The sequence below is a fragment of the Balaenoptera physalus genome (assembly GCF_965194825.1).
Source record: "Balaenoptera physalus genome assembly, chromosome: 3".
Classification (NCBI taxonomy): domain Eukaryota; kingdom Metazoa; phylum Chordata; class Mammalia; order Artiodactyla; family Balaenopteridae; genus Balaenoptera; species Balaenoptera physalus.
Genome location: NC_138890.1, coordinates 30,828,087 through 30,854,708, shown reverse-complemented (window position 1 = coordinate 30,854,708; position 26,622 = coordinate 30,828,087). Strand labels below are relative to the sequence as shown.

At 39.9% G+C, this 26,622-nt stretch overlaps 2 long non-coding RNA genes across 2 annotated transcripts in view; both read right to left on the bottom strand.

Moving 5' to 3' along the window:
- The window catches only part of LOC309658278, a 953,833-nt gene that overhangs the window by 722,022 nt on the left and 205,189 nt on the right, over positions 1-26,622 (bottom strand). The window lies entirely within an intron of this gene.
- Positions 1,395-26,622, bottom strand: part of LOC309658284 — a 31,962-nt gene continuing 6,734 nt past the window's right edge. Inside the window, exon 2 of the long non-coding RNA XR_014262175.1 lies at positions 1,395-9,393. This is a non-coding gene — a long non-coding RNA (uncharacterized lncRNA). The remainder of the gene's footprint in view (positions 9,394-26,622) is intronic.

Genomic DNA, 26,622 nt, shown 5'->3' with positions numbered 1-26,622 from the left:
TTAATTTGGAGAAAGGTTTTCTACCTTCCCTTATGGGAGGAAGTCTAGGCTAAAAAGTAGGACTGGTTGATCCAGTATAAAAGTGATTCATGAAGTATGACATCTCTTTAACATTGAGGAAAAAAATGCTTTCCTTCACTGAGTGCTTTCTTCCACATGCAAAATATTGACACATCCCTATTATATCAAACAAAAGCCTTCGTTCAGAGAGATAATTTTATAGAGCAGCTGGTATCATGTGATCTTATTAATATTTATGAAATATGATAATAATATGGAAAAGGGGGAACTGGAACACAGCCCTATCTTTCTAGACCCTATTCATTTCAGCTTCAAAATGTTTTTTCATTTCACACATCAGACGCTAATTAGCAAATATCTAATTAGTGTTAGAAGATTAATCACTCTTGGGAGTTGTTGAGGCTTTGAGCTTTCATGCATGCAAAAACAGTGCCATTTTAGGTGCATTTGTTAAGGTACAGTAACTTTAAATGATACAACTTTTATTTTTCCTTGAAAAAAATTTAAGTTACAGCAATGGAGTAAATGTAGGCTCTAGTAAAAAGAGATCGAGGAATATGCAATTGGAAAGATAAAAATGACACCATTGAGAGCCACATATTCAATCCAATCACCAAATGTTAGCAAGAGCTTGCTCTATTTTAGGCATTGTGGGAGGCCCTCAGAAGACCCAGAGAACCAAAAAATGTAGCACCTAACCTCCAGATGCTTAGGAAATTAAAGGAGGGGTTTGCAAACTAAGGCCCCAGGCCCAAATTCAGCCTGCCACAGTGTTTTTGTATGACTTTAAACTGAGAATGTTTTTTACATTTTTAAATGGTTGAATAAAAAGAACCAAGAGTGATATTTCATGACACATGAAAATTTAATGAAATTCAAATTTCAGTGTCCATAATTTTTTTTTTATTGGAACCCAGCCATGCTTATTCATTTATGTACTGTCTATGGCTGTTTTCGCCTATCACGGCAGAATTGAGTAGTTGCAACAGAGACCATATGGCTCTCAGAGCCTAAAATATTTACTCTCTGGCCCTTTACAGAAAAAATTTTTTGCCCATTCCTGAATTAAAAGCTAAACATCTTGATATAGTAGAGCAGCTTGGGGAGTCAAGTAGACTGATATCAGTTCTATAATTTGTTAGCTGTGTGATTTTGGGTAGGTGATTTAAAATTTCTTAGCCTCAGTTGATAATACAGGAATTATTCATCTCTTCATAGATCTATGAAAACTGAGGCTTTTAAGAACCAAATAGAACGACTTAAATAATGTACCTCACTTGGTACTTGACTCATGGTAGATAAACGGTAAAAGTTACTCCCCTGGATCCCAGCCCTTCCTAGAAACAAAATAAGGTTAGGTTTCTTCATTAGTTCTCCTTCTCATCCTCCTTAAAAAGGTTTCTAAATGGAAGGGTGAATGGTCCAGAACTGGAAGCAGTATTAATTCTTCACCCAATTCATGAATAAGATGGAAAAAGGGATAGGTACTAAACTAAAATGATCTCACTGGAGATTTCTGCTTCTAATATTATGGTACTTTGTCCCCATCTTGTCCCCAAATGCCCTTAAGCATCAATTCCTTCTTCTAATAAAACCTGAAGGAAGGAAGTAACCAGGAAAAATTTATTGTTAATGTAAGTTCCAATGATGTTGTTCTTATTTTTTTATTCATAAAAATCTCTCTTTATACCAAATTCCTGTTTACAGTTCATAGCTGTCAAATCTTTCATTTAAGTACACACATAATAAATTTATTGACTGTATCCTGCAGAGTTAATGATGGGTAACTCATTAAATGCCACAGGGAGCCTATCTTTTATAAGGAAAATTGGAGTGTTTTTTTAGAGGGTGAGGTGTTTTGGGGGAGGAGGGATTGGGTGGGGTAAACTGAAAACTTTAAAAAATTATTCTCTAAGCTGAAAAATCTGTTTCAAAGCAGCAGGAATTTTAATCAAGACACACACGTATACAGCCATCAAAGTTCAGTGATGTAAATAGTAAGATTGGCTTCTAGAATCAATATATCTACATTGAAATTTGGCCATAATTCAAATTGCTTTATATGTTCTTGGGAAACAAGACTACAAACTATAGAAAGCATTTAAAGTGAGGTTTAAACTGAAGATATAATGGCTCCATTTTATCTCTCTGAGGGTTGTGAGCAATGTTAATACATTTTCTCTGAAACAATATGCATTAGAAAAATATTTTGAAATAATATTGATTTTAGGTGACTGACACCTAAGTCGATAATTTGAAAAATGAGATCACAATGACACGTTAGCGTATAATCACATGCCGTGCAATAGAAACAGGAACTGCCTTGGATGGTTGCTGTAGTTGGGGGAGAACAGGAAAAACTGGTGTCCTAGAATAGCTCCACTCTACTCACTGGTCACTCTGTGCACTTAATGAGCCCACTCAGTCTGGAAGTGCTCTGGGCAGCAGGCAAGTTGTATTTAGAGAGCATGGCAGCAGGTAAGTAGAGGTGTGGTGGGATGACCTAGCAGCAGACTGAAGGATCTGATGCCAGTGGATGAGGGGGGCCAGGAGCCCTTAAACTCTACCATTTTTAAAAACTGTGGGGCTTTTTCTACCATATTTTAAAAGCCAAATAGAGAAGAGAAAAGGAAAGTGATTATAACTGCAAATAGAGGATCTTGGTCACAAAGAAAGTTCTTCCTATTGAAGAGAGGGTGTTTCCAACCAGGCAGGTTGTTTAACACATTTTTCAAGAGCCTTTGTATGTGTGAGCCATACTGAGATTTATAAACATTGTCTGGCCCCCAGGAGCTTACCATCAGGTCGTTCCTTGGTGTCTTTACGGATATCTAAACCATCTGAATAAGAACCACCAGGAATGGAGGTAGTTCTTAAAAAATACAGATTACTGGGTCCTCTCTTGGTCTGCCTCCATCTAAATCTCTGCGGGGTCATGCCCTGGAATCTGAATGTTAGTGAGCTTCTCGAGTGATTCTTAAGTACCTTAAAGATTGAGAAAAATATCTCTGGGTCATTTTCAAATAGAAAAAAATAACCAGTTGTTTGTTCTGCATATGTTTTGCATTGTCTTTACCTATTCCTACATCCATAAAGCCATCTTTCATAGTATTGTGCTTTGTTTTCCCCCGAACAAGAACTTTACCTTTGCCCACCATTATATTCTCTGGTTTCTTCCTGTCAACCACAAATGGCTTTTGCAGTGGAAATTTAAAAGATTGTATAAAGCCAGTAATGAGTTAGAAGTCATTCACACAAGATGACAGAATAACATGAAGTCACAGTTGCTTCTTGCTATGTACCAAACCACCCTGAAACTCAGGGACTTGTGGGTCAACTGAACAGTTCTTCTGCTGGACTCATCTGGGGTCAGTCACATGCCTGCAGTCATCTCAGGGCTTCAGTGGAGGCTGATTGGTCTAGGGCAGTTATTCCCAAAGTGTGGTCATTGGACCAGTATTACCAACATCACTAGGGAAGTTGTTAGAAGTGAAAGTTCTCAGACACCATCCCAGAGCTACTGAATCAAAAACTCTAAGAGTGGGACCCAGCAATCTGTTTCAATAAGTCCTCCAGGTGATTCCAATGCACACTCATGCTTAAGAACTCTGGTTTAGGGAGTAGTAAATGGGGAGCTCATTGCCATTCTAAATGGTCTCATCCTCCAATAGGCTAGCCTGAGCTTCCTCAGATGGTGACACCACCTTCCAGTAGGGTGAAATCAGACATTGAAAGGCCTCTTGTGGCCTAGACCCAGAAGCTGGCCGTTGGTTAAACTGGTTAAATCTATTGGCTAAAGCAAATCACATGGTCAGCCCAAATTCAAGGGGAAGGAAAATAGATTCTACTTCCTGTTGAGAGGAATGGCAAAGTTACACAGCAAAGTGGCCCAGATACAGAAATGGGAATAATTGTTTTGGCCATCTTTGCAAACAATCTACCACACTAGGTAATAATATAATAGACCTAAATGCCTTATTCTCCCAAGATTTCCCAACATGATCCTCAGGATTTTTCTCTTCTATGCAGAATACAATGCTGGTTGTATTAGTTTCCTCGGGCTGCCCTGACAAAAATAACCCAAACTTGGGTGGCGTAAAACAACAGAAATTTCCTTCAGACAGTTCTAGATTCTGGAATTCCAAAATAAATGTGTCAGTAAGACCATGCTCCCTCTGAAGCCTGTTGGGGAAAATCCTTTCCTTGCCTCTTCCTAGTTCCTGGTGATTGGCAGTTATTAGTTTTTGTTGGCTTGTAGTTGCACCCCTCCAGTCTCTGCCTGTGTTGTCACATGGGGTTCTCCCTGTGTCATCACACCATCTTGGAGGACACCAGTCACATTGGATTAAGGATCCAGCCTAATTCAGGATGACCTTATCTGAATTAAAATAATTACATCTGCAGTGATCCTATTTCCCAGCACGGTCACATTGTGAGGTCCTGGGGATTAGGACTTTAACATTTCTTTTGGTAGCGGGGGACACAGTTCAACCCCTGACACCTACCTAGGTTTCAACCCTCTGGTTGACTATATGTTACAATATTTAGAATCAAGGAGTAACTCTGTACTGGGAGGAAGGGTGGATTCCAAAGGGCTTAATAAACCTTTTAATTCACTGCCTGGTTGTATATACTTGACCCTCTTGTGTGAATAGATAAATAAATGTTTCATTGTTTAGTGATGTACTGGACGTGGAGCGCAGGAGGGAATGTCAGCATAGAATGTGATACTTATGATGGAGAAGCCACAGAAGATGGTATCTTCCTGAGCTGTGTATTTTAAAGTATCCTATTACATAGCGTGGAAATCAGTGGTATTGTTTAGTGTGATAATGCCAGGGGCACATATACAATATCCTGTTATAGCTTGGAAATATTGATAGCTGCAACAGGATATATGTAGTTTCAATTGTGTAAAGTGATGGTTTTACATCATCTTCCCTGGAACTTATCAGGACACTTTTATGCTATCTCTTATGTAATAAGCCTTTGGGTTTTAGAACATGTACACCTGTCTATATGTATGGTTATATAGAGCTGCATCAATGTATTCATTCGTTCATTTATTCATTCATTCATTGTCCATTCTTTCATTCAACAAATGTGTGCTGAGTGCCTACTGGGAGACTTGGGAATCAGAAATAACAAAATAATAATGAAACAGTTTTCTGCCCTGACCTCATGGGGCTGATATTCAAGAGGGGGCCATAAAAATTTTAAATAATAATAAATATGCAGCATAAAATACAATTTCAGACAGTAAAATGTGCTATGAAGAAATAATGTGTAATTGGGGAATAGAATTAATATTTGTTCAAATAACTCTAAGCATCATGTGAAAGCGTTTTACAAAGATTTGTTTTTAATATAATAGCATCCAAATATCTAGTCCACCATCAGCAACAATGATATAGTCATTGTTCAGTGACCCTTTCCAAGTTATTGGAAATATTTTCCAATTGATGCTAATCAATTTCAATAATTGAGCTTGTTGTGACTGTTTTTATGCTATGTATGTTAAGAGCACGGATTTTGGATTCTGAGAAACCTGGGTTTGAACTGAGACTTGGCAGTATGGTTATATACTCTCTCTCAGTTTAGTAAATGTCCTCATTAAATGAAGATAATAATACCTAGTTCTTAGATTGTCCTAAAGCTTGTGACATGTGACACTGCTAACCATGTTATTTGGCAAATAAGTGCTTATTAATACAAATTTTTACTTGTTTATTTTCTTTATAATTTCATTCAAGCAATTTGATCTTTTATGGTCTTTTAAAATGGCCACTAAAAAATAGTCTTATGAGGACAGATCAATCAAATATCCTCCTCTCTTAAATGATATCAGTCAAACACACCTGTGCACAATGGGAGCACCATCTTGCTGGGTAAACATACTTATTTAAAGATTTAATTGTTGGAGTTCCCTGGTGGTCCAGTGGTTAAGACTCCACGCTTCCAATGCTTCCAATGCAGGGAGCGAGGGTTTGATCCCTGGTCGGAGAATTAAGATCCCACATGCCACGTGGCGAAAAAAAAACCAAAACCAAATTAATTGTTATTCTTCTGAGATGAAGAAAACAGCCATAGTTAATTTTTACATCTTCAAAAATGTATGACTTCTCCATCGTGCATTGTATATCAAATACAATAAAAAGGCAAAAACCATTTACACTAAAATCTGATTCATGCTTTCACATAATATTTATGGTTTTCTACTTTTATGGATGAACCCAAAGTTTTGTGACTCTTTAAAAAAAAAAAAAGCAACCTTTAAATAGTACCTTGCAGTAGGACTGCATTTTTATATTCTTAATTTGGGCATAATAATCTTGATTATATCTGCAACCCAGGCTGCTGTACAAGGTTCTCTTTTATACCCTCCATGAGTAAATTAGGACCATGCTTGTAGACTTGATAGGTCATCCATACCAATGATAGCTATAATATTGGTAAGGAAAAAAACTTGGTTCTGTCACGTAGGTTGCATCTCCAAGTGTAATAATTATTTTGCAAATGATAACATTATTAGAAAAAAGTTACTGTATACTTACCACATCTGAAGCAGCTCACTCAATGTTCAGAACAATCCCATGAGTTAGGAAATGTTATCAGCGTTTTACAGATGGGGAATATGAAACCCTGGGAAATTAAATAACTTATCCAAATACGTCAGACAGAAAGTGGGGAAGCAGAGATCTGAACTCTATTATTATTCTTACTCCGGCATCTTTAGGCTTCATCATCATGCCGTATAGACCACCTGATGGAGAATGCATGGGGCTGAGTGATTTGTGTCATTTGCTGTAGAGCTAGACATGGAAAGTCCTCTTTTTTTTTTTTTTTTTTTTAATATCAGAAGCTAGTATCTGACTTGTAAAATATTCCTCCCTTAAGTGAGCCATTGTCTTCTGGAATTATCCCCGATAAATGGTATGATCTGCCCAGAAACCTTACAATGTGAGCTTCATACTGCTGAGATTTCAATCCCTGACCTGAAAGGAAATCTTTATTCAAGACATGGAGCCTGGTGCCCTGATAGCTCAGACCTCCCCTAGATGCCCAACATGAAATCTTTGCTAACCACTGAACTGAACATTGAAGTGACAGAAGGTTGCACAGAAGGTAACTATTCTTTGAGATGTAAGTCTAAATTAGGAAGGAGCCGGTAGGATTTATTGTGAATGGGTGCCTACATTTGAGAGTCTCAGGATTTAGGTGTCCTACAGAGAGATGTTGGCAGGGACTCTGGTTTAAAAAAAGGAGGGGGCGTTCTTCAAGGCAGAAATAATGACAGCTAAGCATCAGAGCTTCCATGGTCCCTTGGCTTTCTTCCACACTCGAAGACTGAACTAATCTCTCTGTCAACTTCAGAGTGTTAATTTACAGCTTAACACCCTTGGGCCGTATTTCTATCCCCTTCCCCATAAGTGACACCTCAGTCATCAAACTGGCCTCCTCACCTGGGTAATCTGGGTACAGAGGCTCCACTTATCTCGCCTTCAAAGGAGCAGTCACAATGACTGCACTTGATACATTCTGATACATTCGTAACATGACAGTGTAAAGTACAGGGTCATTCTAATGGGACTTGAACTTGAGGGGTCCACTTATTTTGGTAGACTAGCCTCTATCTGGCGGTGGGCTCTGAATTGGGGTATTTACTCTTCAGGACCCATTAAGAACAGTGGCATATGAAGGAAAAAGAATGATTTTGACCTCGTAAATGCTTCTCAACCACATTTAGTTTTTGGAAATATTTTGAAGTATTTATCTTAGATTTTTTCAAATCTTCTTTTCATAATGATTCATGCCAAAATACAGAAACTATGTTGGCTCTAAATGTGGAACCACACAATTAATAGTAGAGCTGCCAGGGACTTTAGAATTCATATAATTTAACCTTCTTTTTACAGATGTGTAAACTGAGGCTTGGATAGGTCATGCCTAGTCCAAGGTCACCTGACTAACTGATGGTAGTCTTTTAAATATTCTTTAAGACGCAAAGATGTGAAAATATCTACTAAACTCGTTTGCTCTACATTTTTAATCACTTCTATTTCTGTTTTATCATACTGCAACATATTCTTCAATCCTTCCAGTTAAAGGGATGAGGGGAAAGGGGGAAACAAGGATAGGAGGAAGAATACTTTGGCATATGTCAAGATAACTTACACCAATTCAAAAACTCACATTTAATTCCTCAGGGCACTTTCCCAGAGCAAATCACAGAATTTTCCCCTAAGTAATTATAAAACAGGTTCAAGGAATAAGGACTCTGGTCATTCATCGATTCCTGATTTTTATTCCCAGACTTATCACTCCCCAGGATGAGTGGTTTGAGAGAAGAGCTGCATTCGTAAAATGACTAGAATAATTTTAGCCACCTCAGGGATTCAGTGACTGTTTAATACAATAAAGGACTCTGAGATAGTCAGATGAAAGGTGCTTTAGATGGCAGACAGGATTACTCGATTAGAATTTCAGAGAGGGAGAAAGGAATCTTTTGTGTTGACAGGTTTTTTTCTTATTCTTTTCTTGGCAGTCCTATAGTGGTTAAAAATTTTTTTTTTCCTTACCAATTTCTTCAATTTTAGATCATGTCCTTGACTTGGTACAGCTTTCATCAGGAGGACTACGTGTTGGTATAAACTGCCTAGCTCCCTTTTGGATTTTTTTCCAGTATGCATTTTAGCCTCTTTGAATTCATAGGGCTAATTTTTCTCATTTCCCATGGTTGTGATGTTTATAAAGTAAAATAGAATTACCTGAGGACAGTGTTTTGTAAGTCAGTATTTGTTACAGTTCACAGAGGCACACACACATATACACACAATCACACTTCCCTGTATTGAATTGTTTGGAGACCAGACCAATTTTGTTTCATTCTCCAAAGGTTGCCATCATATCATTAATCTTTCTCAGCCCTTAAAGATGGCCCTTTGCCATATTCTGTCAGAAAACAAGATATAGACCATTTACTTTAAATACCTAAAAATAAAAATGCTGAATCAATGGTTACACACATGCACACACACACACACACAGAGGAGCTAATGCATTTTGTGATTTTTGGAAATCTCTGTGAATTGTGGGTGGGGAGGAGCAATAGAATTTGCAGTTTATTGAGATTGAATTGTTTTATTGCATTAGTTGTAAAATGTTCTTTGCTATTAAAACAAGTAGTGCTAATTAATAATCCTGCAGAATGGTAGAGCAGCCTTTGAACTACAAGAATAGATTATTAATCCTTTGCAGTAGAATTCTGCTTTTCCTTTCTCTCTCTCTCCTTTTTTTTTTTTAACATCTTTATTGGAGTATAATTGCTTTACAATGGTGTGTTAGTTTCTGCTTTATAACAAAGTGAATCAGCTATACATATACATATATCCCCGTATCTCTTCCCTCTTCCATCTCCCTCTCTCCAACCCTCCCTATCCCACCCCTCTAGGTGATCACAAAGCACCGAGCTCATCTCCCTGTGCTATGAGGCTGCTTCCCACTAGCTATCTATTTTACGTTTGGTAGTGTATGTATGTCCATGCCACTCTCTCACTTTGTCACAGCTTACCCTTCCCCCTCCCCATATCCTCAAGTCCATTCTCTAGTAGGTCTGCATCTTTATTCCCGTCTTGCCCCTAGGTTTTTCATGACCTTTTTTTCTTTTTTAGATTCCATATATATGTGTTAGCATACGGTATTTGTTTTTCTCTTTCTGACTTACTTCACTCTGTATGACAGACTCTAGGTCCATCCACCTCACTACCAATAACTCAATGTCGTTTCTTTTTATGGCTGAGTAATATTCCATTGTATATATGTGCCACATCTTCTTTATCCATTCATCTGTTGATGGACACTTAGGTTGCTTCCATGTCCTGGCTATTGTAAATAGAGCTGCAATGAATGTTTTGGTACATGACTCTTTTCAAATTATGGTTTTCTCAGGGTATATGCCCAGTAGTGGGATTGCTGGGTTGTATGGTAGTTCTATTTTTAGTTTTTTAAGGAACCTCCATACTGTTCTCCATAGTGGCTGTATCAATTTACATTCCCACCAACAGTGCAAGAGGGTTCCCTTTTCTCCACACCCTCTCCAGCATTTATTGTTTGTAGATGTTTTGATGATGGCCATTCTGACTGGTGTGAGATGATATCTCATTGTAGTTTTGATTTGCATTTCTCTAATGATTAATGATGTTGAGGATTCTTTCATGTGTTTGTTGGCAATCTGTATATCTTCTTTGGAGAAATATCTATTTAGGTCTTCTGCCCATTTTTGGATTGGGTTGTTTGTTTTTTTGATATTGAGCTGCATGAGCTGCTTGTAAATCTTGGAGATTAATCCTTTGTCAGTTGCTTCATTTGAAAATATTTTCTCCCATTCTGAGGGTTGTCTTTTCATCTTGTTTATGGTTTCCTTTGCTGTGCAAAAGCTTTTAAGTTTCATTAGGTCCCATTTGTTTATTTGTGTTCTTATTTCCATTTCTCTGGGAGCTGGGTCAAAAAGAATCTTGCTGTGATGTATGTCATAGAGTGTTCTGCCTATGTTTTCCTCTAAGAGTTTGATAGTGTCTGCCCTTACACTTAGGTCTTTAATCCATTTTGAGTTTATTTTTGTGCATGGTGTCAGGGAGTGTTCTATTTTCATACTTCTACATGTACCTGTCCAATTTTCCCAGCACCACTTATTGAAGAGGCTGTCTTTTCTCCACTGTATATGCTTGCCTCCTTTATCAAAAATAAGGTGCCCATATGTGTGTGGGTTTATCTCTGGGCTTTCTATCCTGTTCCATTGATCTATATTTCTGTTTTTGTGCCAGTACCACACTGTCTTGATTACTGAAGCTTTGTAATATAGTCTGAAGTCAGGGAGCCTGATTCCCCCAGCTCCATTTTTCGTTCTCAAGATTGCTTTGGCTATTCGGGGTCTTTTGTGTTTCCATACAAATTGTGAAATTTTTTGTTCTAGTTCTGTGAAAAATGCCAGTGGTAGTGTGATAGGGATTGCACTGAATCTGTAGATTGCTTTGGGTAGTAGAGTCATTTTCACAATGTTGATTCTTCCAATCCAAGAACATGGTATATCTCTCCATCTATTTGTATCATCTTTAATTTCTTTCATCAGTGTCTTATAATTTTCTGCATACAGGTGTTTTGTCTCCTTAGGTAGGTTTATTCCTAGATATTTTATTCTTTTTGTTGCAATGGTAAATGGGAGTATTTTCTTAATTTCACTTTCAGATTTTTCATCATTAGTGTATAGGAATGCAAGAGATTTCTGTGCATTAATTTTGTATCCTGCTACTTTACCAAATTCATTGATTAGCTCTAGTAGTTTTCTGGTAGCATCTTCAGGAATCTCTATGTATAGTATCACGTCATCTGCAAACAGTGACAGCTTTACTTCTTCTTTTCCAATTTGGATTCCTTTTATTTCTTTTTCTTCTCTGATTGCTGCGGCTAAAACTTCCAAAACTATGTTGAATAATAGTGTTGAGAGTGGGCAACCTTGTCTTGTTCCTGATATTAGTGGAAATGGTTTCAGTTTTTCACCATTGAGGACGATTTTGGCTGTGGGTTTGTCATATATGGCCTTTATTATGTTGAGGAAAGTTCCCTCTATGCCTACTTTCTGGAGGGTTTTTATCATAAATGGGTGTTGAATTTTGTCGAAAGCTTTCTCTGCATCTATTGAGGTGATCATGTGGTTTTTCTCCTTCGATTTGTTAATATGGTGTATCACGTTGATTGATTTGCGTATATTGAAGAATCCTTGCATTCCTGGGATAAACCCCACTTGATCATGCTGTATGATCCTTTTAATGTGCTGTTGGATTCTGTTTGCTAGTATTTTGTTGAGGATTTTTGCATCTATGTTCATCAGTGATATTGGTGTGTTGTTTTCTTTCTTTGTAACATCTTTGTCTGGTTTTGGTATCAGAGTGATGGTGGCCTCATAGAATGAGTTTGGGAGTGTTCCTCCCTCTGCTATATTTTGGAAGAGTTTGAGAAGGATAGGTATTAGCTCTTCTCTAAATGTTTGATAGAATTCGCCTGTGAAGCCATCTGGTCCTGGGCTTTTGTTTGTTGGAATATTTTTAATCACAGTTTCAACTTCAGTGCTTGTGATTGGTCTGTTCATATTTTCTGTTTCTTCCTGGTTCAGTCTCGGGAGGTTGTGCATTTCTAAGAATTTGTCCATTTCTTCCAGGTTGTCCATTTTATTGGCATATAGTTGCTTGTAGTTATCTCTCATGATCATTTGTATTTCTGCAGTGTCAGTTGTTACTTCTCCTTTTTCATTTCTAATTTTATTGATTTGAGTCTTCTCCCTTTTTTTCTTGATAAGTCTGGCTAATGGTTTATCAATTTTGTTTATCTTCTCAAAGAACCAGCTTTTAGTTTTATTGATCTTTGCTATAGTTTCCTTCCTTTCTTTTTCATTTATTTCTGCTCTGATCTTTATGATTTCTTTCCTTCTGCTAGCTTTGGGGTTTTTTTGTTCTTCTTTCTCTAATTGCTTTAGGTGTAAGGTTAGGTTGTATGTTTGAGATGTTTCTTGTTTCCTGAGGTAGGATTGTATTGCTATAAACTTCCCTCTTAGAACTGCTTTTGCTGCATCCCATAGGTTTTGGGACATCGTGTTTTCATGGTCATTTGTTTCTAGATATTTTTTTATTTCCTCTTTGATTTCTTCAGTGATCGCTTGCTTATTAAGTAGTGTGTTGTTTAGCCTCCATGTGTTTGTATTTCCTACAGATATTTTCCTGTAATTGATATCTAGTCTCATAGCATTGTGGTCGGAAAAGATACTTGATATGATTTCAATTTTCTTAAATTTACCAAGGCTTGATTTGTGACCCAAGATATGATCTATCCTGGAGAATGTTCCATGAGCACTTGAGAAGAAAGTGTATTCTGTTGTTTTTGGGTGGAATGTCCTATAAATATCAATAAGTCCATCTTGTTTAATGTATCATTTAAAGCTTGTGTTGCCTTATTTATTTTCATTTTGGATGATCTGTCCCATTGGTGCAAGTGGAGTGTTAATGTCCCCTGCTATGATTGTGTTACTGTCGATTTCCCCTTTTATGGCTGCTAGTATTTGCCTTATGTATTGAGGTGCTCCTGTGTTGGGTGCATAAATATTTACAATTGTTATATCTTCTTCTTGGATTGATCCCTTGATCATTATGTAGTGTTCTTCTTTGTCTCTTGTAATAGTTTTTGTTTTAAAGTCTATTTTGTCTGATATGAGAATTGCTACTCTAGCTTTCTTTTGATTTCCATTTGCATGGAATGTTTTTTTTCCATCCCCTCACTTTCAGTCTGTAGGTGTCCCTAGGTCTGAAGTGGGTCTCTTGTAGACAGCATATATACAGGTCTTGTTTTTGTATCCATTCAGCCAATCTATGTCTTTTGGTTGGAGCATTTAATCCATTTACATTTAAGGTAATTATGGATATGTATGTTCCTATTACCATTTTCTTAATTGTTTTGGGTTTATTATTGTAGGTCTTTTCCTTCTCTTGTGTTTCCCAGCGAGAGAAGTTCCTTTAGCATTTGTTGTAAAGCTGGTTTGGTGGTGCTGAATTCTCTTAGCTTTTGCTTGTCTGTAAAGGTTTTAATTTCTCTGTCAAACCTGAATGAGATCCTTGCTGGCTAGAGTAATCTTGGTTGTAGGTTTTTCTCCTTCATCACTTTAAATATGTCCTTCCACTGCCTTCTGGCTTGCAGAGTTTCTGCTGAAAGATCAGCTGTTAACCTTATGGGGATTCCCTTATGTGTTATTTGTTGTTTTTCCCTTGCTGCTTTTAATATTTGTTCTTTGTATTTAATTTTTGATAGTTTGATTAATATGTGTCTTGGCGTGTTTCTCCTTGGATTTATCCTGTGTGGTACTCTCTGTGCTTCCTGGACTTGGTTAACTTTCCTTTCCCATATTAGGGAAGTTTTCAACTATAATCTCTTCAAATATTTTCTCAGTCCCTTTCTTTTTCTCTTCTTCTTCTGGGATCCCTATAATTCGAATGTTGGTGCCTTTAATGTTGTCCCAGAGGTCTCTGAGACTGTCCTCAATTCTTTTCATTCTGTTTTCTTTATTCTGCTCTGCAGTAGTTATTTCCACTATTTTATCTTCCAGGTCACTTATCCGTTCTTCTGCCTCAGTTATTCTGCTATTGATCCCTTCTAGAGAATTTTTAATTTCATTTATTGTGTTATTCATCACTGTTTGTTTGCTCTTTAGTTCTTCTAGTTCCTTGTTAAACGTTTCTTGTATTTTCTCCATTCTATTTCCAAGATTTTGGATCATCTTTACTATCATTATTCTGAATTCTTTTTCAGGTAGACTGCCTATTTCCTCTTCATTTATTAGGTCTGGTGGGTTTTTGCCTTGCTCCTTCATCTGCTGTGTGTTTCTCTGTCTTCTCATTTTGCTTAACTTACTGTGTTTGGGGTCTCCTTTTCACAGGCTGCAGGTTCATAGTTTCCATTGTTTTTGGTGTCTGTCCCCAGTGGCTAAGGTTGGTTCAGTGGGTTGTGTAGGCTTCCTGGTGGAGGGGACTAGTGCCGGTGTTTAGGTGGATGAGGCTGGATCTTGTCTTTCTGGTGGGCAGGTCCACATCTGGTGGTGTGTTTTGGGGTGTCTGTGACCTTATTATGATTTTAGGCAGCCTCTGTGCTAATGGATGGGGTTGTGTTCCTGTCTTGCTAGCTGTTTGGCATAGGGTGTCCAGCACTGTAGCTCGCTGGTCGTTGAGTGGAGCTGGGTCTTGGCGTTGAGATGGAGATCTCTGGGAGATTTCCGCCATTTGGTATTATGTGGAGCTGGGAGGTCTCTTGTGGACCAGTGTCCTGAACTTGGCTCTCCCACCTCAGAGGAACAGCCCTGACGCCTGGCTGGAGCTCCAAGAGCCTGTCCTCCACATGGCTCAGAATAAAAGGGAGAAAAAAAAGAAAGAAAGAAAGAAGAAGATAAAATAAAATAAAATAAAATAAAGTTATTAAAATAAAAATTATTAAGAAAAAAATTTTTTTTCAAGTTTAAAAAAAAAAAAACTGGACAGACAGACCCCTAGGACAAATGGTAAAAGCAAAGCTATACCGACAAAATCACACACAGAAGCATACACATACACACTCACAAAAAGAGAAAAAGGGAAAAAATATATATATATCATTGCTCTCAAAGTCCACCTCCTCAGTTTGGGATGATTCGTTGTCTAGTCAAGTATTCCACAGATGCAGGGTATATCAGGTTGATTGTGGAGATTTAATCTGCAGCTCCTGAGGCTGCTGGGAGAAATTTCCCTTTCTCTTATTTGTTCGCACAGCTCCCGGGGTTCAGCTTTGGATGTGGACCCGCCTCTGCATGTAGGTCGCCTGAGGGCGTCTGTTCCCCGCCCAGACAGGACGGGGTTAAAGGAGCAGCTGCTTCGGGGGCTCTGGCTCACTCAGGCCGGGGGGAGGGAGGGGTACAGAGGAGGCGGGGCGAGCCTGCGGCGTCAGAGGCGTCGTGACGTTGCAGCAGCCTGAGGCGCGCCGTGCGTTCTCTCGGGAAAGTTGTCCCCGGATCACGGGACCCTGGCAGTGGCATGCTGCACAGGCTCCCGGGAGGGGAGGTGTGGAGAGTGACCTGTGCTCGCACACAGGCTTCTTGGTGGCGGCAGCAGCAGCCTTAGTGTCTCACGCCCGTCTCTGGGGTCCACGCTGATCGCTGCGGCTCGCGCCTGTCTCTGGAGCTCCTTTAAGCGGCGCTCTGAATCCCCTCTCCTCGCGCACCAGGAAACAGAGAGGTAAGAAAAAGTCTCTTGCCTGTTCGGCAGCTCCAGACCTTTTCCCGGACTCCCTCCCGGCTAGCTGTGGCGCGCTAACCCCTTCCGGCTGTGTTCATGCTGCCAACCCCAGTCCTCTCCCTGCAATCCGACCAAAGCCCGAGCCTCAGCTCCCAGCCCCCGCCCGCCCCGGCGGGTGAGCAGACAAGCCTCTCGGGCTGGTGAGTACTGCTCGGCACCATTTCTCTGTGCGGGAACCTCTCCGCTTTGCCCTCCGCACCCCTGTGGCTGCGCTCTCCTCCATGGCTCCGATGCTTCCCCCCTCTGCTACCCGCAGTCTCCACCCGCGAAGGGGCTTCCTAGTGTGTGGAAACCTTTCCTCCTTCACGGCTCCCTCCCACTGGTGCAGGTCCCGTCCCTATTCTTTTTATTTTATTTTTTTAAGAGTACTTTTTAGTTGTTATTTATTTATTTATTTATTTATGGCTGTGTTGGGTCTTCGTTTCTGTGCGAGGGCTTTCTCTAGTTGTGGCAAGCGGGGGCCACTCTTCATCGCGGTGCGCGGGCCTCTCACTATCACGGCCTCTCTTGCTGCAGAGCACAGGCTCCAGACGCGCAGGCTCAGTAGTTGTGGCTCACGGGCCTAGTTGCTCCACAGCATGTGGGATCTTCCCAGAACAGGGCTCGAACCCGTGTCCCCTGCATCGGCAGGCAGATTCTCAACCACTGCGCCACCAGCGGAGCCCCAGTCCCTATTCTTTTGTCTCTGTTTTTTCTTTTTTCTTTTGCCCTAACCCAGGTATGTGGGGAGTTTCTTGCCTTTTGGGAGGTCTGAGGTCTTCTGCCAGCGTTCAGTAGGTGTGCTGTAGGAGTTGTTCCGTATCTAGATATATTTCTGATGTATTTGTGGGGAGGAAGGTGATCTCCACGTCTTACTCTTCTGCCATCTTGAAGCTCCTCCTCTCTCTTCTTTCCTGCGTTCCTTCCTTCTTTCCAGAAATATCTATCACAATTGGAACTGTTCTAGGGTCTATGTTTGTAGTGGTATTTCAGTTCAGCCAATCATAGTAGAGTAATCTTATGGCTTCTACCAAGGAATGAATATCAGCATATCTTTGGTGTGGAAAGACTGGGGATAACACCAATCCAAAATCTAGAAGCTCTGTTTTATTTCATGTAGAAGGACATTTCCCCATGAACCATTATGAGCATCATATCTAGTACACTTGAACTTTGCAAGGCTTATCTGTCCTAAAAAGAAAGTGTATTGGCTCCAAAATGAAAATAAAATTACAAAATCCAAGTTGATCAAGTTTAATTAAATGTCTACCAAATACTGAACCTACCATTATGTCAGTCAACCAGTGTACTGCTACCCAAGTCAGTTTTTATGAAATTATATAGAAATTAGATATTTGTATTAAAAAACTCTTAACTGTTAGATTTCTATACAGGCCTGTTATGGAGGGGTGGGGCTTTTTGCAAAGAAGCAATCTGGGAACGATGAAGTCCTAAAGTGTCCCTTTCCAGATGACTTTTTAGACAACTTCATAATAATGTCAAATAAGATTTAATGTATTTGTATGATGCATGAACTAATTACCAGTTATGGGCTTGAGGTTATTGTATCATATGCGGTAACTTTGTGATGTGTTAGCTGTTTTTGCAGCGTGAATTCATTTCCTCCCGCTTTCTCTCTCAACTAAAAAGTTGCTGTAAGCTGACTTTTGTTCCATTATACCTCAGTGCATTCATGGACTCCTCCTTCCAAACTATTGCCAGGTGTTAGCATCTGCCCTGAGTAATTTCAGGCATTTTCCTTTGAATGAAAATGGCTCACTTGGAAGGTTGTGAAAGGCATATCCATGTGGAATTGAGAGGATCTTGTGTTGTGATGTGGTGGGAAGGCTTGCCAGAAATTGCCCGTTTCAGGCTGATGATGCAAAACCAGACATCTGTTAAATTAACATCTACCTAACGTTTTGCCTTCAGTCAAATGCATTATTTTAAAAAAATTAAATCTCTCTCACTCTCTCCCGCTTTCTTTTTTTTTTTTTCCACTGTCAAAACAATCTGTCACAAGATATTTAATTTCTGTGTAATGGGTTACTTAAAGAAACCAGCATATGGTGCCGTGAAAGTACCTAGCTACGAGTTTCAGGCAATGGTGCATACTGCTGTTTCACTCTTTTCCTGGACCATATTGTGCCCAGCATAGATTTTATTATGGTGCAGGATTTAAATTATTGCCAGGGTATCTCACAGCTCTTGCCTTTTAAGATCAAAATATGAGTGTCAACATTCTTGTTCTGCCATGGAATCAGAAATCACTTTCTATTTTGGTTAAGTGGTAGTCAATTTCTGGCAGTCTCAGTGAGAGGGAAAGAGTAACTTCATTATACACAACACTTTGCACACCCCTACTTGTGTCCAAGCACTTGTGAATAGCGCCAACCTGATCTGTAGCCTGGCAGTTTGCTCTAGAGAGGCTGATGTTTGACACAGTGACAGCACTTGGGACACCATGCCAAACTGGTGCATCCCTGATAGTCTGAGTAATTTCTACACAATGAATGACCCCTGATACAATAGAGTAGCTCTGTTGTTGGGGGAGAAGATTTTAAAGCCACTATCACCATGGGAAGCAAAGATTAAGCATGAGCCAGATGGCCTATGAAAATCTCTTGAACCATCCATGACGTGCAGTATCAATGACTGTGTGGGTATCTCCTTGTACAGTAATGTACATGTATTTCTATATGGTAAAGTGTGAAGTGCTTATTATTAAAGACAGCACATAATGTTTAGTATATTCCAGGCACTTTTCTATGCCCTGGAAATGAAATGGTGAGCAAGAAATACAAGATTTCTGCTCTTAGCACACTCACATTCCCATGAGAAGAGACCCAATAAACACATAAGCAATAAGCAACCTGTAAGCAAAACATAAGCTTATAAATCATTTTATCTATCCATTTCTCTATCTATCAGCAATAAACAAATACATATATAAATATATTTCATTTACAAAAAACTAATAAATGAATCTGTAAGCAAAATAAAAGTTTACAGATTACTTTATCTAGATATAACAATTAAGTCTTTCTTTGTGAAGATATAGATACAAACAATATCTATATAAACATATAAAATAGAAGTTTTGAGATTATTTCACCTTCTTGTCTCTCTCTCATCCATCTGTCTATCTTACCAAGGGTGAGTCATTAGTTTTGTGTAATTTAAATTGTTGTACAAACCTACTTCATTGTGTACTTCCTTTGAGGGGCAGATATTCATTTCTTCGAAGTATGAAAGGTCCCAGCTTGCTCTTTATTGGGACTGCTAACAGCAACCTATGGGGGTTAGTTAAAAAGTGAGGGCTGTCGAGGAGAGGTTGACCTCTAGGCCATTGGTGAGGGAACAGGAGGTTGGGGTTTACCTCCTTTAAGCAAGGACAGAAGGTACCAGCTCCCTGGTGAATGCTCTCTAATTGTTCATTCACTGAACAGCTATGTCGGGGGTTTTCTGGGGAGAAAAAGTGTAATATAATACCTGCAATAAATCACTTTAGTATATTACTTATCAATCGAAATTCTCAAGTACCCTAGAAAGTATCTCTGGGCCACTGTCAGTGCAAATCGATCATAAATGAACGTGCTAGACGAGGTGGCAAAATCCTTGGTCCACTTGTATCAAATAGCTTGGGATAGCTGTGTTATTAATCAGAGCTCCCTGAAGTTCTAAAGTTCAAGCAGCACATACATACCGAGGTCTACATTAGGCAGAGTCAAGAGGATATAGTATTTCTTTTCAGTTCATTGGGAAATGTCAGCTGTCACATTTAGCAAGATTTTTGAGAGTTGCAGTTCTTTCACATGATTTTTATTTGTATTCTCTGGAGCTTCTAATATTAGTCTCTGATTTTTGAAGCAATAGTTAGGAAGCCACCATACTTAACTAAAGCTGATTGCCACTGAGATGATTCAGCCAAAGATGGGCCCTTATCCCTTTATCCCCCCCAAGATAAGGGGGCATGGTAGCATTGTCCAGACCCATTGGCATCACAGCTTGTAATGCCCATAAGCGTTGGAGGAGTTGCTGCTTTGGGCTTGCAAGATGACTGGCATATTCCATAAATATTTGTTGTACATGAGACTGAGATTTCTTCTCTTGCTGTCTTCAGGGAGATCAAAAGTGATAGGAAAATAGGAGAATTACATTCTTAAGCATCCTAACAGCATAGCCTCTTGCAATGTCATGATATTCATTCACTTGACAAATAGTAAATACCTACTAGTTGCCAAGCCTTATGATAGGTACTGGTGTGCAATGGGAAGTTAATAATAAATGAATAAATGAATGAATGAATAAATAAATAAGAGAGAGTTCCTGCTCCATGGAACAATATTATAATTTAGTAGAGAAACAAGACATTATTCAAATAGGCAACAAATAAAAATATAATTACAAGCTGAGGAAAAATACTTTGAAGGACAGAAACAGGATTTTAGAGCACACATATGAAAGCAAGAGGGCTAAATTTGATGGGATCAAAGATTTTTCTGAGGCAGCATCATGAGCTAAAAAGGAAAGGATGGAGAGTGAGCTCAGTGATGGGCGGGGAAGGCCATTTCAGATACGCACAGCAGCATACCCACCAGGGAACCCATGGTGGCAGGGAACCCATGGTCCCCAAGAGCTGACAGCAGGCTGATGTGGCAGGAACTCAGGGCTTGGAGGAGAGTCTAGGAACTGGGCTGGAGGGGCACGCAGGAACCGAAACATTAGGTACTAGGTCAGTAAATAATCCTGATTTTTTTCAAAAGGAAACTCTGAATAGAAATCTATGTAGAAGAGCATGAAACCACTTTGAAATCTTTGACTCTCACATAGCATCCAGACCTGTGCCCAGTTTGGGGCTGGGCAATGAGAGAAGGAGATGGGAACTAGGGATAATGAAAGCTTTAATACATGTTAAAGAAATCATGGGCATCATATGTGATGAAGAAAAGATTGGGGGCGGGAGTTGGGATAGGCTTTCAGGATCAGCATGCCTTCTGCACAGCTGAACAGCGCCTGGCTAATTTCCCTTTCTAATGAGACCAGCACAAAATCCATCCATTTAGGCTATTCAGCTTTTAGGTAAATGTACCAAGCAGTTGGGGTAGCGGGGAAAGAGGGATTGACATTGATGGATGGAGTTAAATACCAGAGTCCCCCGCCCCCCGCGTCAGGCAGACTTTTCTAAAGCAGTATTGTGACAGAAAGGCCTGGAAGATTCCAGGTGGGCAGGGCAGGCTGGACAGAGCCCAAGTGTCTCCCTCAGAGTGGGAGGAGGAAGGCTAGACGGGGTCTCCTTCTGTCAGCATGGAAGGATCCCGTTCAGATCTGGCAACAGTGTGGCACTTGGTGGGATGCGTTCATCAAACAGGGCTCAGCGGGACATATGGGCTTTCCTCTGACACAGTTTCATTTTTTTGTCCAGAATTACCACCAGAGCAATATCCATTCCTTCACTTAACTCTGTGGTAGGACTCTCTAACCTTTTGGACAATAAACTGTTATTTATCTTGGTTCTAAAATAGGGATGACATTGCTCCTGACCTGCCTTAAAAAAATGGTTAAATTGAAGTAAGGGAGGTTACCATGCCTTGACTCAATAACTGGATGTATTTTACTCTAAATATAAAAGATGTTAACCAAGCCAGACTCTTTGAGAAGACTTGAGCATATGTGTTTTTAAAAGGAGTGGTGATGGTTTTCCATTCGTTTTCTGACAGTTGTTCTGATCAGATGCCTTAGATTCAATGACCTCACTCTACGGTTTTCATCATTTAAATGAATCCAATGACAAAGGAGATGGTGGGTTACAGTACTGTTACCAGGGTGGATGTAACACTGACAGTTACTTTCAGAGCTGTGGATACTTAGCTGTGGGCAAAAGGCACCTAGAATGACTTTAATTCTCATAACAAGCCTAGGACACGTATACTGTTTTTTTGTTGGGTTTTTGTTGTTGTCGTTGTTTTTTGGTGTGTGTGGTTGTTTTTTTTTTGTTTTTTTTTTTTTGTTTTTTTGCATTTTACAGATCAGGACTGAGGCACAGAGAGGTAAAGTAATTTGCCCAAGGCCACTAAGCTAATAAACAGAGGAGCTTGGGACTTGCATCCGGGCAGCCCAGTTCCCGAGCCTGTATTCCTAACCGTTATCTATATCACCAAGAAATGGATTGGGCTGAGAGCATGGCAGAGATAAGAAACTCAAGAGCAGTTGTTTATTTTCAAAGGAACTTCTCTTTCTGTGCTTCTCCTTCTCCTCCTCCAACCTGTTCCAACTGTTCAGAGATGACAGATGCTTGGAGGAGTGGGATGTGAGCAGCAGAGAAAAGAATATCCTCATAAATTATTGTTTTTTAATTTCAGGATTAAAACCACAAATTTCCCATCACCCATCTCTCTGGAAACTATAGGGTAGCCACTGAATTTAATTCTTTCTTCCCTTTCTCCCTTAGTCCATAGACGTGGGCACGCGTGCACACACACATGCACACACACACATTTCTAGTAGCACGTGAAAAAGTTTCTGTGGTTCTCTGTGCTTTCTCAGATTCACATGAATTTGGGGCTGGCTATGGCAACTAAATATGTGAACAGCTCTCTGGAAGATCCCAACAGTTTAGGCTTTAAAAATGGTTTTGACAATTGAATTTTATTAAAAAGCCATCTCAGAAATACTGACCAACAGCACCTCTGTGTTTAAAATTTGAAGCACACTGTGGTTCCTGAATGTTCTCTTTCTCTTTTTGCCTACTTACATATTATATTTTTAAAATTCACGTTCAATATTGTGTTTAATTCAGACTCGGTTGGGCATCCTGGTGTCTGTCAAATTTAGAAAAGCATCTTCCTTATACGCTGTTGTCTTCACTTCCCTGACTTGCTTTCATTTCCCACTTCCTTCTTGGAGATTCAGCCATCCTTCCACGGGTTGGTTGCAGGGATGGAAATAGCTAGCTTGTGTCACCTATAAGGACAGAGGGAAAAAGAATGTTTAAGTCAGTTGCCGTGTTCTTTTCCAGCATCTCCAAGAGACAACTCCTTCATTTTGCTACTCAGAGGAATAAATCCGTCCTTGACACGTTGGGTCTCAGGAACTCCACGAATCAGTAAATACCGCCCATTCCAATCTGACCGTAGGTCATAGCAACTAAATTATTTCAGGCCGGCTGGAGTGCACAAAGACACCCAGCACCTTCTGAGTGTGGATCAGCCTTTTCAAATTCCTTAAGGGGAAAGAGGAACTTCAAGGACACATTTGCAAAAAAGGAGACAGAAGAGAAAGGAATCTTGCGATTCGCATTTTAATCTTCTGAATTACTTCTGAAAGCCTATGTTTGGGGAACCCCTAATGGCTAAACTTACACAGCAGAAGGAAAATAAAATGCCCTTATTAAATTTCCTAGGACCATATTTCAAATGTTCCCTTTCTCCTGTCTCCATGCCTCAGACTTTGAGTCATTTTGCCTCTCTCATCTGTTTTCAACTCAGTTGAGTTACAGCCAATCAGATAAGAGGAAAATTAGATTTTAATGGAATATTTGATTTTCATTGCTTAATTGATTTAATTGCAAGTTTCTATTTCAGACTGGTAGAAATGCAAAGATTTTCAGTCAAATGGAGAAAAGCTCCCATTTTTCTGTGTTCAACAATGACAAACTTAATAATTCACTGTGAGCCTGGATTCTAAAACTTTAGAGGCAGGAAATACTGGTATCTTTCTGAATTGTTATTCTTAGTCTGTATTTTAGTTTCTCTTTCATGTACACATATCTCAGATCAAGGTCCTGTGTTTACACTTGCTTATTCTTTTTGTGTTGGTTTTGATATTTATGCATGAATTTTTGTCAGCGGGAAGAATACGCATGTACCTATTTACACTTATATGTTGTATAAGGGGGACATTTAATACCACAAAATATTTCTTTTGGCTGCTGGTAAGCAGAAGGATAATTACGAGTGTTAGTTCTCAAGCTGCCACAGTAGGTCGACGGGTTTTCTGGGTTCTCTTAGACCAACCTAGACAAATGACTTCTAGCCTGTGTCAGCGCCTATGATATATACCAGCTGCCTAGGGCACTGGGATAAGAAGAATCCCTGCGAAAAACATACAAGGTTCAGTAACCAATGGGGAATGCCGTGTGTGCCCATCATTGGTCGTCATCTCTGTTTTAGGCAGCCAGCTTGACCACAGCCTGATTCTCTCAGCGCTTTTCCATGGTACTGCACCAGCACTGCATCTCTTCACAGTTCCCGAATTCCCTAAACCCATCATCATACCAATTCCAGCAGGATATGTATTTGACGTGTTAAGTTTTAATTTTTTTATCTCTTTTAGTTTGGGGAAAGTTAAGATTTCTCTAATCATTTTGAGAAAAGTGCGTATGTGTACATAAACCCCAGCAGATGAACATTGAATGATGGCTGATCTATATTTGAATTTCCTATCAGGTACCTTGGATACTTGGCAGTCTGTTTGGAATATAATTTTTAATGTGAAAACCTGAGCCTATTGGGTGCTACTATTTTCATCATCATTTTCATGATCATCACCATGGTGCCTATTTTTGTGGAGACTTCCTTTTCTCCGAAGGGAGGAAAGCCAAAAGGTTAAGAGCAAGGACTTTGGTGACAGCTTACCTGTGTTAGAATCCTGGCTCTGCCACTTGCTAACTGTGGAACTTCAGGCAAATTATTTACCTTTCTGGCATTTATTTTCCTCGTCTGGAAAAAGGGAATAATAGTAGGGCCTAGCTCACAAGGTTATGTATGGATTCAGTAAGGTAATAGATTTCAAGTGCTTAGAGGTGTGCCAAGCATACAGTAAGTGCTTAATAAGTGCTATGAATACTACTGAGCTTATAGTACGTGCCAGGTACTAGGCTGAGAAGTTTACATGGTTTATTTATTTAATCCACTCATACTCAACTGGGGGGTGATTTTTGCCCCCCCCCCCGACCCCCGCCAGAGGACATTAGGCAATGTCCAGAGGCATTGGATTGCCAAGACTTGGGGGTTGCTACTGGCATGTAGTGGGTAGAGGCCAGCGATGCTGTCCAACACAGAGGACAGTCGTCCACAACAAAGAATCGTCCGGCCCATGATGTTCATAGAGCTGAGGTTGAAAAGCCCTGATTTAATCCATATGGTAGGAATTACTAATATTTTGCTCATTTTACAGAAGAGAGAAACTGAAGCTTGGAGAAAGTAACTTCTCACACCGCAGATTCGAGGCATCTAACTACTGTGCAGCAGCCTTTTAGAACAGAAGGGTTTATTTTGTTTTTAAGCTGAATGTGTACAAGCCCTCTGAAAAACCCCAAATCAGAAATCCTGTGTGTTTTGTGGAACTAGAACAGTTTAAGAATGGGATCAGGCCAATCAGAACAGACGCTGTCCAGAGTGCAGTATCATTGTACTAGAAACCCCTCCAGTGCCAGGCCTGACCCCTGTGGTGCTGCTGGATCCTGGGGAGGTCTAGGGGGCTAAGCCAGGGGGGTGTCGGCGTGGCGCAGGCTTTGTCTGCCTATAGTCACGGAAGTGTATTTTAATATTTTAGCAACACATTTGGTCAGCCCTGAGAAGCGCTTCAAATGTATCAGTTCACAGTTACTGTTGCTAAAGATGAGGCCAAGTTAAAACTGTGAAAAGTGAGATTATCTAAAGAAAAAAATACTGAGTAAATATTAGTACAGTTAGTAGTAGATGTCGCAAAAACCATAAACGTGACCCATATGACTCATGAGTGGGAAACACTTTGTCCCAGGTGACCCTTGACGACAGAGCCGAGAGAGAGTTCCTCTAGGTATCCTGGGATCTGGCACATAGCAGGGACTGAGTATATATGTACTTAATGAATGAACCCAAGCTCTCAATCTTACTCCATCAGTACAATGCAGTTTAATGGTGGTATACCTGTAACCTCAAATATACACAATCCCATCCCATTTTATATCAGAATAGAAGTTAGCAATAATTGGGTGATTCTGGTTCTCAGCCTCTCAGCCTTTGCTCTCACATAGTCCATCCCTACACCCCAGTGAATCATTCCTCTACTGTGTTCCCCTGCATTATGGATGGCAAATTAGCTGAATGCATTCAGAGAGTCAGGTGACTCAAAAATCATCCCCTTTATTGTGACCTCCGGTCAAACCCAGATGCCACAAAACAATCTGTGATCTGCAGTAGTCCCTGGGGTCTGGGTGAAGATGCCACAGCTACTAGTGGAGATTGGTTCCCAAGCCATTTCTTTGTGAATGTTTATTACAGGAGTCAATTCCATGTGAATGCAGCCAAATAAATGGCAATCTAGTTTACAATCCTCATAATTGTAATTTTAACCGTGACTTTCACTAGATGAAGAAAAATCTCTCTGTTTTTGGCCTCCCACACATATTATTTTCCCTTGCTATGTAAACTCTTGGCCAGTTGCAGTTCAGTAGTCCTTCAAGTCACAAGGTCTGGAGGGGGAATGATAGTGTTTCTTATGTAGCCAACAGCAGAGTATGTTGAAAAGAGAGAAGTATTCTAAGTACAAAATCGGTCATAAGAATGTAATCTGTTTGCAGAAACAAGTTGTGTTCAATGGGTAGGTGTTTTCGTGCTTCAAATTAATATTTGTCCTTTGCAGTAGCAGATGTTCAGCTGTAGATGTGGGCTGTCGGTGTGAGTAGGCACACCACGGAAGTTCCAAGTGAAGGGCTGAGAGACAAGTGTGGCTCTCGCGGCCAAGGCAATCCCACCCCCTCCTCCCACCCCTTCCACCT